The 13,371-nt window shown below is 36.9% G+C and overlaps 1 long non-coding RNA gene across 1 annotated transcript; it reads left to right on the top strand.

Moving 5' to 3' along the window:
- Window positions 1–1,013: 1,013 nt before the first annotated feature.
- On the top strand, window positions 1,014–9,609 carry LOC120323793. Its single transcript, XR_005564639.1, has 4 exons — window positions 1,014–1,232; window positions 8,199–8,275; window positions 9,122–9,204; window positions 9,467–9,609. It is a non-coding gene; the product is annotated as an uncharacterized LOC120323793 (long non-coding RNA).
- Window positions 9,610–13,371: the final 3,762 nt, after the last annotated feature.

The raw sequence follows: 13,371 nt of genomic DNA, 5'->3' as shown, positions 1-13,371 counted from the left end.
GGTGCCCGGGCAGGTACTGGAGCCAAGGTGAAGCATCTGTCTGCATTGGCAGGGCTGCGAGACAGGCCTGGCCAGGACTGAGCACTTCCCTTGGTGTTCTGAGTTATGGACTCGTAGGGGCGTGGAAGATGAAGAAAGGGTTTACCTTTAAACAAGTTAGGAAAGTTTAACAAAAGTACAGGTTTTTATTGCTATCTGTATCCCCAGACATCATTTTCAATTAGGAAATTAATGCCTTTTGGCATCTCAGATTTACACGGTTAAGCTGTGACAGATGAAAGAGACCTTTATGACTCTGCCTGTGGTTAAAATGGAGGCTTGGTGTGACAGATGCACTGCTGTGATGAGGGCTTGCCTGCTTCATTCACATGAAAACCCAACTAGCCAGTAAGGCCACCTCACTAATTTATTTGAGCTGTGTTTGGTAGAAAAGTTCTACCATGAAGGGGAACTGAAATTATCCTAGCATGAAAATTTGATTTTACTGGGTGCCTCAACTATTGGTGTAGCCCACTGATGTGTGGCTTGTTTTCTGTTTTTCCGTGCAGCAACTGCCTGTGCTTGAGATACGCCACTTATTTAGCCACGTGATAGTAGATGCTGTATATCAGCTTTTTTGCTACATAGATGGAAGTCTTCTGGAAGGAGAATAGGAGAGTTGAAAATCAATTTCAGTAGTCTTGCAGCAATATAAATCTTCAGGCCTATACCTTGTTTATTCTACTATAAGCTACTTTAAGATTGATTCTGTCATCTTGGGGTCTCAGACACTGAAAATTTAACAACTTTTGTTCCTCAAAACACTGGGAAATGCTTATATTTTTGTTGAGAATTCAGAGATCAGCAGCCTCTTATTCACCCATGATTCATATGAGCTAAGTATAGGCTTTAATCTACTTTTGCTAAAGGGTGATAGAGGTAAGTTTTACTCCATCTTGTGGACTGCAGCAGTATTGGGCTGTGTTTATAAGGAAATAATGTCTCATAGCTCTGTAAGTTGCTATCTTGCAGTTGACTATATGAATATACCTCTTGACTTGAGTAGGAGTTGACATTGATTTTTTGTTAGAGTTGGGGTGGAGAGGTTAGTCTTAGCTAGAAGCAGGATTCTAAGCATTAAATGAATGTTTCTTTTCCAGTACATGTGAAGAAAAAGACATAAAAGTTTTGTGACTGAGAAAATAAGAGCAAAGCCAAGACTCCTATTTACCTCATTATGTTACTCTCTTAAGGTAACAATGACCCAGACTCCCCTTTATAGCCTCACAATTATCTACTTTGTAAAAATATTAAGTGAAACTATCACATAGTCTGTGATCATCTTTTCTTACTGTTAAAGACACATTTGATCATTTTATTTCAAGTGTCTGTTGAGGAAACTTCATACTGTGCATAAAATTTAATTGTGCTTCACTTGTAACTAGTTGGTCAAAATGACTTAAATGTTATGAAGTCAGTCACTGATTGCTTTAAATGCCCTCTGTCTTCACACTTCTCATTTTAAAGCAGGCGAGAAGTCTTGTGACGCTGTGAGTCCTAAAATAGAGATTTGTTTTGTTTACAGATTACAATTTCCTAAGTAGTCATTTGGGGCAGTCAAGGAGGGTGTAATTTATACAGAATAAAGCTTTAAGCACATAAAATAATAAAAAAAAAGCTATAAAATTTTTTTTAAAATAAAAATAAATTTTAAAAGGGGAAAAACATAAGTGATGTTAATTTGGTTTTGGTTCACAGATTTATCAAGGAGGGGCACTATGCATGAATAACACTACTCACTTTTAGCTTTGAAAGTGGGCTTACTTTTATTTGTCTTCTGCAGATGATATTTCACCACTGTTGTCACTTTACAGACCACTGGTCCAGCTCTTGCTAGTCATGTGAAGATGAACAATATTTTCTTTTGAAAACCCGTTTTGTGGCTACTCTAGGTCTGCCACACTACATAAATGTCAGTGGAATGTCATGTGGAAATGTGTGTCATTATAGTAAATAAAGGAGAAGATAGAGTAAAATGTGGAGGAGAAACTTGCACTAAAATACTGGCATGGAATCAAAAGAACAGCAACTCGCTCAATATAGATTTAAATCAGCCAGTTAAGACCAAATACTCACCAGGTATATGTTGAATGACAGTCTTAGGAAAAGTCCAGTATATTTATTGTTCTGCTCTGAACTGTTTCCTGTTTTTTAGAAAAAGGAAAAAAAAGCTTTTAATAGGAGTATAGTGGCCTGGAATGTGAAGTATCAGAAACCAGGTAAAACCAACACACGGATTTTCCTTTTTGTTCTTTATCGTTTTTGGCACTGTAAGAAGAAAGGCAGAGGCAGAACTTCCCAGTAGGTGACACTGTGGCACTACTTTATTTGCAGAGCAGCCTCTAACATCCAGCAAGGACAGCCCCAGAACAAATACCACCTTGTGCAGCTACCTGAGAAAATACCAGAGAGCCCCCAAGAAAAAGAAAAGAAACAAGCTGAGCTGCTCTCCTGAGCAACCCCTGAAGCTGCTCTGTGACATAACCTGTGCTCACAGAGACCATGTAGGGAAAAGGAAGTAGTTTCTTGGCTCACTTTTATAGGAGCTTCAACTTGTGACTGTTAAATAAGCATCCAGGAATATTCCCTAATGGAATCCTAGATGTTAATCAGCCAGGGTCCTTTACCAGTTCTAGAATTTCATGTGGGATTATGAAATTATTAGTATTTTACAACAGGTTTTTTTTCTCTGTTAAAAGTTGTTACATAATGTTCCAAGCACTTTATATGTAGGGAAGTTTGGATAAATGGTATAATTTGGTCCAGTCTACAGACCAAATCAGAAATCAGAGCACATCTATTTGAATAATGTGATTTACAGAAGTTGTGACCTGTGTGGTTTTGGGTTACATTTTTCATGGCTTATCTGTTTTGTTTGTTTTTTTTTCCCTTGGTTCTTACTAGCTTGGCTTCTCCCCCCCCCCATTATTGCATGCACACAGTTTAGTATCAAGTATAATTTTGAAGGTTTTATAAAAGTGATGTAAATTGAGGGGCATAGGGTAAAAGGAATTACAAATGTTATTACAGACTGAATCCTAGCAGGATAGGAACATGGTATCTTTGAAATGTGCTGACATTTCTGGTACTTAAAGCAGTTTTCAACTAACACACATGAGAATACTTATATGTGACTTAATTAGCTGAAGAAATGGGCTCATATTTTGCTATTAGTGTAACAGAAATTTTGCAAATTGCAGAAATAAACGTTGTTAGATATTATATAAGTCAGCGAAATACATTATATACTCCCTAGACAAGTTTAGAAAAAGACTTATGCTACACAAAAACATTGTTAGTTATTTTAGTAATATATTTTATATAAATATATAAAATTTTGCCAGGTACTGCACATATCAGATGAAAGTGTTTTGCTGCTCCAGCCAAACAGATAAATTATGCAAAAGGTATTTGGTTTCCTAAAACATATTTAAATGGTAAGTTTCTTCTTCAATAGGAATACTAAACAAATCTTTCTGTTTAAGATACTAGAGAATATTTAGGTGCTTGTATGCAAGTCTGGTGACATTGCACTTGTGCACCTGAGGGCACAATGTAGCACAGACTGGCTCAGATCTCTCCACAAAGAATTCAGGTCTCATAACTCAGTCCCCTCTGTGAGGTGCAGTAGACCAAGAGTTGGAAAAGGTTGCAACAAGTAGTGTGAGAAGTGCAATTCCCAGCTTTTCTCTTGCCTTTGATTTTCTCATTTTCTGATTGCTCTGTGAGTGACACTGCATATTAATTAGGAAGATATCTAGAGAGCTTAAACCAAAAGTGAAGTCAATAAATCTTTAGCTAGATTTTTTCTTTGTTTTAAATAGGAACAATATCTTCTCTCCCTCCTTTCTTTCCTCAGAGCATTTTTCCTTGCAGAGCTGTAACCAATACTTGGTTTGCCCCACTTAGGGATAGCTCCCAGACACTTTGATTCAATAGGAATTTTTATGGGGGGAAAAAGGGAAAATATGAACTAGGTGTTTTACAGATGTGCAAAAGCACCTTTGTTATTGACAGGATCAAAGGGAAACCTAATCTTTTGGATAATGCAGGTGTGCAGCTCAGTCAGCTTCTCTGTGTCTCTGTTACCAGTTCCCCACTTTACAAGTTAGGCTAAGTTGTCTTCAGGTCTTTCAGAGTAAGAGAGAAGCTGGAGCAGGCAGGTTAGATGTTAACAGTGAGGTTGCTGAGTGATCTCTCACCAACAGTCCTTTAGAAATATCTTCACCAATCCATTTGAGGGAGTTAATCGTATGTAATGATGTGACCTTTGGAAACAGAACTGAGAAACGTAGGGCACCAGTCACTCTAAGGCTTAAATTAGTTTAAAGGGCCACTGGAGTGCTGCTGTTCTCCTTTTCCTCCAGCTGTGCGTTCCCGTTTCCTTACAACAGCACAGCTCCCCATCTGACCTCTCGACAAGCCAGTCACGGGTAAAACTGGCTGGAAATGCAGGCTGTAGCTCTCTAGCACCCTAAGGCAATTGAACTGCTGGCTGCCTTGTTCCATCTCTTGCCTCTGGGCAAGCCCTTTCCTCAGGTCCCTTGGTCATTGGGTTGCTGAGCCATTTCAATGCACTGAGTTGGCAGAAAATTAATACCACAAAAGTGAATAGTTTTTCTGCTGATTTAATGCACTGAAACAGTTCGTATTTTCCAAATTGTGTGTTGGAAGGATTGCTCACTATATGGGTGTCCTGTTCAACCCCCAGTTTTCTGCCTGCCCTGGATTCTTCACAGAGACTCCACATGGCAGATTAGCAAAACAGATGACAGTGTTATCACTGGAGTATTTTATCTTAAACATCCTTCTTTCCATCTTTTGTCAATCATAGGGACTCCTGGTATCATCCCAGCAGTAAATGCATAGGGGAAAAAAAGGACCAGAATTAGAAAGAGAAATCATTGCCCTGCTAAATTCCAAAAGCTTCTAGTAACCAATGGATTAGGGAATTTGTGATTAGGAGTTGCTTCTGAAGTAGCCATCTTTAGATAAAGAGAATACAGAGAAAACAAGATGTGGGTATAGACTGAAGGCTTGGACACCCAATAGCAGAACCTCCCCAGAAGCCTCCAAATGATTATTCTTTCAGATTTGTTCAGTTTAAATCCTCAGTTTACCCTGTTCCTGAATTATACATTTAATCTTGAATGCTGATGATGTTGTCATATGGGCATATGTAATTTCCTTCCTCAGATACTGAGAAACAGAGCAATCAAGGAACCATGACAAATTTTTCAGCAAGGAAAAAGAAATTAGAAGGGTCTAATAATGTCAAATGCATTTAGTGTGCTACAGGTGGCATTACTAGAAGTGCACACCATGGCAAATTTCTGTTGACACCTCACCTGATGTAATACAGATCTCTTTAAACTATCTCACGTGATCAAGAGAATTCCTTTTTCTACAGCAGATCTTCTTAGGGGTCAACCTTAAAAGCATGCAAAGATGAAAGCTACAGAATTGTGAAAGAGCCATAATTTATAATAACTTGGATGCCAATAAAGGAGTGTAATGATGGCTTCAATGAAATGAAGTGGAGGTCAATAATCTTTTTAGGTGAAACTTGTTTAAAATTTCGAGCTGTGTGGAAGGAAGAGATGTCTAATTGAATTGCCACTTTGTGCAAGTGGGGAGGCAAAGACACCTCTAGTAAATGGCTGTGGTTTGTTAACAGAGAGTGGTAATTGGCATCCAGCTGTTAAGATACAGTGTGTTGCCATCTTTCCTTTTCCTCTTTGGTCTATTAATTCCAGAAGATTTTACACATTGCCCTGACTGCTGTTGGAAATATGATATTAGTAACTGTAGCAAAATTTTCTAGACCTCAAATTTGAATAATTGTTCTCTTTTCAAAAGCAAAACAAACCCCCAAACCCTCAACTGAAAGTGGCCCTATTGACTGAAATGAGGAAGAAAAATGTGAGACCCAAATATAGTAATAAAGGCTGAAGTTTAAGAGTTAAGGAGTTTGTTGTTTTTCTAATCAACATAAACCACACATGTTTGGTTTTCAACTACAATAAGAGCAATAAAAAATCCTGTCATTCTCTGCCAATTACCATTTCAGGCTATGATCTTGTCAGAATTCATAAGCTCCCAACTCCAGTGCTGCCAGGATATGTTGGTATTGATCTTCCCTGAGTCAATGCTTTATAATAGTTGAGGGCATGAGGCCACCCAAGGCACTGTCACATAATCCTGAGGCCCTACTTTGGTCTTTAACTGTTTCAGGGTTGCCATATGCAGTCTGTAAATACAGAAGGAAAAGATCTTTTTTCTTCCACTGTATTGTGTTGGTGTGTCACCACTGCTGTCTTGGAACTCTCAAAACAGGTTGTTATTCCAGGTGCATCTCCAAATGTTCCAATTAGAATGGTTCTTGCCAGTCAGGCATCCACTCCCAGGATGAGCAGATCTCAGTTTTACTATTAATGTTTGGTTTCTGAAAAATCCGCAAGTAGTTTCAGGTAAAGGAGGAATCTGGAGATGCTGCTGAAAAAGATGAGTAAATGGAATGTAAAGGCAGGTACAGCTGGTTGTATATTAGTTGTAAATTGAAAAGTCATTGGGAGTTGCATGGTGACAGAAAAATAGTTGGTTTTGCTTTCTGGAGAAAATGTTATGTTTATATGTAAGGGAAATATTGCTTGATTAAAAAACCTGCACAGTTCAATACTAAGTGATACTGCATTTTACTCAGAAGGAGAAGCCTTATGGCTGAGACACTTCAGGGAGACTTAGATCTTTGTTCTATTCCCATACCTGTGGTAGATTATTTATGTCCTAATGCTTACATGGTTTATGATTCTGATCTTTGCCTTAGTTTTCTTTCTACAAGATTGTCACTATCTTCCTTAATTTTGTCCACATAGACTGCAGGCTGTTTGGAACAGGGTCTTCTTATTGTATTACTAAATGCATGTATCATGCTTGGCACAATCAGAGCTAATGTGGTTTGAGTATATATTTGATGTTATTATATATATGTTTAATGCTACTATTTAAAAAAAAATATTGCAAAATGCTGCTGTTGAATTGGAGTACTTCCAGGTAAGGTTACTTTTATGTCTGGTTGTAGAGAAAATGTTTCACAGTGAAAGCTATAAATTTTCATTAACAAAATCAACCAGATTTGCCCCAGGCTTCTAACATCAGCTCATTACATGTCTTTGAAAGTAAAGTATCTTAGTTATTTGTAGAGGCTGAGCTGCATAATCCATATGTGCTTGAGAAATTACTTAGGTATGATGAATCCCAGAATCAGAAAGATGAAGGAAAGACAGCAAAATTTTGTCCTGAACAGACTGGATGTTAGAGGATTTTGAACATATTTCAACTTTTTGGTAGTGCAGTTGTAGAGGACTGGGACTGTATGATAGTAGAGGAAAGTTCTAATATTTTTCTTTATATGACTGACTTATGTTTTCTCACCATTGTGCCCATATTTTATAAAATCCAATGAAAGAAAAATCAGTTTGATTCCTAATATAGGCATTGCCATTATTTTAACATAAACCCACCTGTTTTTCAAACTAGTCTCTTAGTGCAGATACAAAAAAATAATGGAACTATGGATCTAGATGCAAGTTAACTGTTTTTCAAAATAATTTCTGATACAGATCTCTTTTCATTTGACTGTGACACTCTATAGAGATTCCTAATTAGCCAGCTTCTTTTTAAATTCAATTTTAGATGAGAATCAGAGCAGTCAGTTGTTTGATTTCCTGCTGGTGGGGGAGTTAGTGAGCAGCTGCCTGGTGCTTAGTTGCCAGCTGGGGTTAAACTGTGACAACTCATTATGTGAAATTTTACTTCTAGAGCAGCTCTGAGATGCACTGAGCAGAGTCCAGAGGAAAATACTTGCTTTGTGGCTAAAATACCTATGAAATTTATTAAAACCAGTTTTGTGATAGACTGCAGGTAATGCATATCTGAACTTCGGGCCTTAAAATACTCCATTCTCAATTCTGCTTTTTATATTTGTCTTCCTTCTTTATGTTCCCTAAGTGAGCACAGTTGATGGTGTCATGATCACATTGCTTTCTTAACTAATATTTATATTGCTTTATCAAGAGGAGCTTCACTGGCATTAATTAAAGAGAAGGAAACAAAAAAGTGATTTTAGTCCTTGCTAATCAAAATTTCAATCTCTGCAGTGAATAATTAATAGGAGATCTGAACCTCTGTGAAGTAACTTTATACTTATGAGCAGAAGAGGAGCCACTGAAAGCTGGTAAGAATTTTCACGGGGAAGGTTCCTCAGTATAGGGAACTTCATGATCATAGTTGTGAGGCTTACTGTTACTTTTATTTAAAGTTCCTGAAAACCTTTATTTTCTAGGGCGGATGTGGAGCCCATAGACAGTAGTAGTGGAAAAGTGGGATGTGTGCAAATACAACATGCATTGTCCTTAGGGATCATAGGAAGAAGAGATGGAATTGGGACTGATAACTAATTGTAGCAAAACCCCAAATGCTCAGGTGTTTTCCTGCCCAGGTCAGGAGGAGTTCATCTTTGGTATTAAATCTTGCATTATGTCTGAGCCAGTGCAGGAGCTCACAACCTCCAAGAGGACAATGTCACCTCTTACTTCTTTTTTTTCTGCTTGTTTGTCATCAGCATGTTCCTCCCTTCATCTTCCTTTGTTGGCTCAGGGGCTCATGTGACACTGACCATGAGCTGATTCAGCTGACTAAATGAGCAGAAAACTACACCCTCCCAAAAAAAAACCCACCACAAAACAAAACAAAAAATATCCCTCAGTATTTTTTCTGCTAATTTGGAGAGTTGAATGAACTCACTAAGAGTCAAAGGAGTCACAGAGACAGTGCAAGGATGAAAACATGTGATTGGGAAAGGAACCTTTCCTCTCTGTGGGAAATGACATATCACTTCAGCTACTTCAGGGCAGGAACTTTTGTTATTAAATTGAAAATCTAAGTGCAATGCTTTTGATTTTTTAGCAAGTCTCTTCCTCTCACAATTTAAAAACATTTTCAATGTTACAATATGCATTATTTTTAAAACATGTCAAATATGAATTAGTTGGAATTTTACATTTTTCTTCTTTTTTTTTAGAAGAATATCAATACAGAGATCTAATCTTTGCGAATCATGCAAGCTGACAAGGACGTCTGTATCTGCTTCAGTCTGAGAAATAGGTCTGTTCTATAGGTGGCACTTAACAATCTACTTCACTTTAGCATGTGCTTAATTTTGCTGATTTGAGTGACCTTGCTTAGGATTTAAACAGGCGGGATTTGATCCTTGACAAGACAAGAAATTAGGCAGCTCAGGAAGTTCCATGTTCCCCGTTTTTTGATTAGTTGGTTAGCCCTGTTAATTAACACTTTCATTTCCATTGCACTGTCCACACAGTCTTTTTCCTTTGACTGTGATAGTTTCCTACCTGCTATTCTGCAGAGTTTGATGAAAATTCAGCTGCTGTGAGGAACATGTGGCACCAACAGTCTGTGATGACTCAACAGCTGGCAGATGGCCCTATGCTTTTACTGAGTAAGCTGTTATTCCTGAGTTTGCAATTTAATGGCTTATATTTTGCTGGAAAAATTTATACCATGATGTGACAAGTAAAGAGAAGTCACAATAACTCTCACATTTCTCCTACCCGTGGTTTTCTTTTTCCTGGTTTTGTACCAGACTAAAATAAGACTTTAAAGCAGTGGTCTCTTTTTCAGCATCTGAGAATCTCTCATACATCTGTTTCTTTGAGGTATTTCTAACTAATACATTGAATTATAAAGGACAAAAGAAAGAACCTGATGTTATTTTTAAAAATGATTATGATAGAAAATATTATGAACAAGGAGCTATGCCTTTGTAGAAGTAGCAATTTTTGCTGGACTGAATTTCTGTCTCAGAATTCTCAGACCTTTCAGTCTGAGACCTTTTTTTTACTATCAGTAGAAACACTGCATTGTACAATAGGAAATAAAATAAAGATTTCACAAGGTTTTACATTTTTCTTTACCCAGATACACTAAATTTTTATCTTAATCTTGAAATATTGTAACAAGGCATGGGATTATCTTAAGAAGAGCTTAGTCTGCTGCTACCTCTATATTTGCAAAGACACTTAGAAAACCCAGCCTGGGAAACCTTATTTTAATATAGTTCTGAGTATACAGTTCATTACTGTCACTAAGACACTCAGATTTAGCTTGACTTAAATGTCAGAAAATATTATTCAGGTGTGGAAGACACCAAAGATCACAGCTAACTGGTATATTGAATCTTAATTAGCAGGGAGACCATATCAAACTCAGAAGCTTCTATGAACTAAGAAAACAACCCTGACATTCTCTGCTCAGCTCTGGATATTTGTTACTGACTTTGATCTCCAGTGATAATCTCCAAAGACTCAGGATTCTGGCTTGCTTAAAAATTGGGTTTACTTTCAAACTTTGCCGTGAAGACATTATTACCAAATAACTGGAGGGACTGGAACCTCATAAAAAGCGCTTTATTTCCCATTATGAGAGTTAGAGTTTAGGCAACACCATTACATAAAGCAAAGCTTGTTTGTTCTCTGCAGCTCAGTTTACTTAGTATTTAATATATTCTGTGCATTGACACTGTGTCCTGTTTGGGTTTTTTTTTAACCTGTTTTGGTTTTTTGGTCCCATTATGTTGAGAAAATATCACAATATTTTTAAAAGATATAATAAACAAATAGTTGTGAAATGGCCTAGTGCATTATTCTTTGCCTGAGTTAAGACCACAGTTCACATCAAAGTTAATGGACTCATCTGACAACTAGAAAAAAAAGTAATTTTTTCTTTTAGGTTTTCTTCTTGGATATTTGTTCTTGGCAGGATTATTTCTTATTAAATTGTTCTTTTTCCTAATCTCAGAAGGGACACATGCAGTGAGTGAACAAGCAGACTTTGTAGCTCATGCATCTGAACTGCAGCTAATAAAATGCAGACTCTCTTGCTGAAACTGCAGCTAAATTTGCATTTTTAAGAAGTCTGTTGTCATGACTAATTACATAATTTCACTTTTTTAAATGAGAACATTATGGGAACAACCTGTGCAAGACTGCCTCAAACTTCAGATTATTTGGACTCTTATTATGGCAAAGTTTATGAATTTACAATGTGATCTTGAAAAATACTTTAGATGCTCAGAAGCCTGAGGTGAGTTTAGCTTTTATTTGAGATGGCCACATTAAATGTTATCTCATACTTCTGTTGTAATTTTATTGGCATCACATCACCTGTGTTATAAAAAAATTATTGGGGTATCAGAATCTATTTCTTTCTTCCTGACATTTCCATTGTTATGAAAACCAAAGTTGAAATCTCACATCAAAGAAGGTGGAAAATACACTTGTGTTCATATTTGAACACAAGCAAAGCCCATTTTCTCATTTCATGGGTAAGTAAGAAAACATTACTGGTATTTTCTAGGCAAGATACCTACCAAAATCAATGAACTAGTACACAGGTTTACATGAAGTGCTGCAAAAAAAAAAATGCCCCAGGGAACCTTTGTGAATATTTGTCTAAAGCCCCTGTGGAAATGTTCTGCTAGGACAAATGGGATCAACACTTGGATGCTGCAAGTGATACTTGGAGAGGTTGAGATCAACTCATCATTCTGAGGTCAGTCAGGTAACCTTTGGGTTGGCTGTAGCACACAAAACCTGATTGCTTTGTGTTACTGAAGCTCATGTTGATCATGATGCAGGAACAGTTGTGGGAGGTTTCAGTCAGTGCTCAACTGGCATTTTTTTGGTGCAGAATGGAGTCGATACAAAATTGTAATTTCAGTTTGTAGAAAGTTCTGAATTCCACAGTTTGTTTTCATCTCAGGCTAGGAAGCAATGCGCTTTCCCAAGCAAGTTCTTAATGCAGCTTTGTTTCAACTGACACGTTGCTGACAAAAATTGTCCGTCAGAGTGCAACATAATTTCTCCCATGGCTGCTTGGCTGTTAAACTTCATTCTGGTGTATTCTGGGAACCTTCAGATATGTAACCATGTGTCCTCTGTCCTCTGGGAAACAAAGTGATACCATTGTCACAAAACATACAGGACATGAGAATACTGTTAGTTTTACTTCTCAGGTTTAGCAACAAGGTTACAAATAGTGCTTTTACCTTGGATTATTTATCACTTTCTACATTTTGGAATGTAGACTGCATTTAGTGGCCAAATTCCTTTGTGGCTATTGATTATTTTCTGATTCTTGTTGATAGATATTAGGGGAATGGAAATAGTAGTTGTTCATCTGGTGTGCAGAAAGTGTGATTTGACACATCCAAGTGGCTTTTGGGTGGTAGATCCTTATAAATAATTACACAAGAGTTGCTTGGACTTAATTTTGCTTTATTTAAGAAACAATATTGAATGTAAATACTTTGTCAGCTGACTCCCAAGGAAAGGAAATGTAGGGCATGTAATAATATGTTAAATTTAGAAATTCATAGAAACATGGCTTTTCATTACAGGCTTTGTCTTCCTACTATTGCATATATTAATTTTTTATCTTATAATTTCTCCTTTTTATTCTGTCTATAGAAGAGGTCATTCACTTGTAGTGTGTGACTGTCAACTGTTCAAGTACAGAATATTGACCATTTTATGAGTTTACTGTTGGTGAATAAGCCATTCAAAAATAATTTTAGTAGTGTTGGCTGAAGCCCGTAAGTCACATGCTATTTTGGCTTTTTATCTTATTGAATTTGGGAGTTGAAAGTGACATAGTAATGAAAAGTCAGAAGGGGGAGAAGTGGATCAATATATTGCTAAATTCTTATTGAAATTCTCATGCTTAGACTGTTCTGGGCGGTTTTATTTCTGCTTAACATTTGCTGAGTAAAAGTCATTGCCCTAGAGATGCAAGATTTATTGACACACAGAGATGAAAATGATTAGCTAAAAGGTTTCTGCACAAAGAGAATCAGAATCAGCCGAAACACTACAGGGTGGCTCATATACAGGAGGCTGAGCTATTTCAAATAAGTTATTAATGTTAAAAGCTAAAAGCCTAGGTTGTTAATATTATACCAATTGTTTATTCTTTGCTTCCTTTGTAAGGATCATAAAATTCTGAAAAAAAAAAAGCTTTCAGTTATATATATAGGCTTATATATTCTATATACACACACACTTTGCTTGTTAGAGTTCATAAAGGCTTTATCATGTTTTCACAGATTTATTTTCCAATTAAGTACATGGTGGTTTATTTGCAGATTCCAGCTTTTCAAGAATTGGCTCTATGGCACGTTCCTGCAGTCCTGACAAAGTTAAAGCTCTGTGACAATATATTCTGATTCATTAGGAATCACGAGCACTCGTTTTT

Source organism: Pipra filicauda, unplaced genomic scaffold (genome assembly GCF_003945595.2).
Source record: "Pipra filicauda isolate LSUMZ 115617 unplaced genomic scaffold, ASM394559v2 scaffold344_size1527164_pilon, whole genome shotgun sequence".
In the NCBI taxonomy this organism is placed as follows: domain Eukaryota; kingdom Metazoa; phylum Chordata; class Aves; order Passeriformes; family Pipridae; genus Pipra; species Pipra filicauda.
The sequence above is the reverse complement of the archived record's forward strand: the minus strand, read 5'-3'. Positions and strand labels throughout refer to the sequence as shown.